Below are 1,685 nucleotides of genomic sequence, written 5' to 3'. Positions count from 1 at the left end.
CTAATTATTCAAATATTTTAATAAGAAATATCTGACCTGTGGCTATTGGCAGAAGAAAAGAGCAGATAATTAAAAATAATTGCAGAAAAAAAGATAAACAAACAAAAACTCAGACACAGACAACAGTATGGTGGTTACCAGAGCAAAAGCGGGTAGCAGGGAGATAGAAAAAGGGGGTAAAGGGGATTAAATGTATAGCAGCAGAAGATTTGACTTTGCGTGGTGAATACACAATACAATATACAGATGATGAATTATAGAACTACACACTTGAAACCTACATAATTTTATTAACCAATATCACCCCAATAAATGTAATAAAAATAACTGCAGAGAGTATGTTAAAAAATGTTGAAATGAGAGGTTAAAAATGAAATATCAAAATAAGAAATTCAAGTTGATATATTTATGGAGGTCTTTTTTTTCTCCCTGAGGATAACAGTTTTGGTGATCTTAAAGGAAAGTTGCAGTGTGTGTGTGTCTGGCAGTGGCAGTGGCAGCCGTGAAGGGTTCCATAAATGAATGGGACAATTTAAGCCTAAGGTATTTTATCCACAGTGAGTTGCTCCTGGAAATGTGTTTTAGGTTTATGAGTTTAAGGGCAAGAATAAAGTTCACATTTAGAGCATTTCTAAGAAGTTTCTGGGAATTTTCTAATTAAATTAGAGTTTTAATAACATGACACTGCTATTTTTTTTCTTCGTATATAATTATTTTATACTTTCATTATACTTTCAGAGAATTCCATCTGCAAATTCTATAGGGAGCTATAAAATGGAATTATGAACACATTTTTTTAAAATCTGAAATTCCAGAATAAAAAAGACTATGTGGATGTTTATATCTCTCAAGTTGCCATTCAGAGATGGCTATAAATGGATGGTATACATAAATTCACAATTTTGGGACTTTGTCTTGTTGAAAGATACCAAAAACTATGTTCTTACAGTATAATAAAATTCTGCATATATAAACTTTGGAAAAGGAATGATATAAACTTATGACATTTATTGTATCATTTCACTTGTATGAATCTGAAGAACAGATATTACTTCTATAGTCATTATTGCATACTTCATTTCATTCTGACAGTGATTTTCTTTCTGCGTTCTTCCCTACTTCGATTAGATAATATTTTAATAGGTTCAAGCTCTTTCCCCTAATAGAGATCACTACTGGAGTTGTTTGTTTTTGTTTATTTGTTTGTTTTAGTTTCAATATGATTTGTTCAGAATAGATAAAAATATCAATAATCCCTCATTCATAAGTATTTTCAAAATAATAAGGTAGGTGGGTATTTATTATAAGATTTGATTTATTGTTAAAATGTTATCTACTTTAAAGATTGAGAAAGATAAGTTGGGGGGCTGGAGGAAAAGGAGAATGGCTAAAGAAGTACAAATTAATAAATGATAGATGGTCACAGGGATGGAGAGCACAGCATAGGGAATGCAGTTAGCATTAATGTAAAGGCTAGGTGGACAGCCAGAGGAAAGAAAGAGCAATTAGGGGGATTGTTTTTTAATTAATATAAATGTCTAACCAATGTACTGTATACTTGAAACTAATACAATTAAAAAAAAATAAAGATTGAAGAAGATAAAAATGTGTTTTATACGCTAAAATGAAATAAACATTAAAGCATATATGTATATGTAAGTGTGTGTGTGTGTACATATATATAT

The sequence above is a fragment of the Pteropus vampyrus genome, unplaced genomic scaffold (genome assembly GCF_000151845.1).
Source record: "Pteropus vampyrus isolate Shadow unplaced genomic scaffold, Pvam_2.0 Scaffold26, whole genome shotgun sequence".
In the NCBI taxonomy this organism is placed as follows: Eukaryota; Metazoa; Chordata; class Mammalia; order Chiroptera; family Pteropodidae; genus Pteropus; species Pteropus vampyrus.
Note: the sequence above shows the minus strand (reverse complement) of the source record.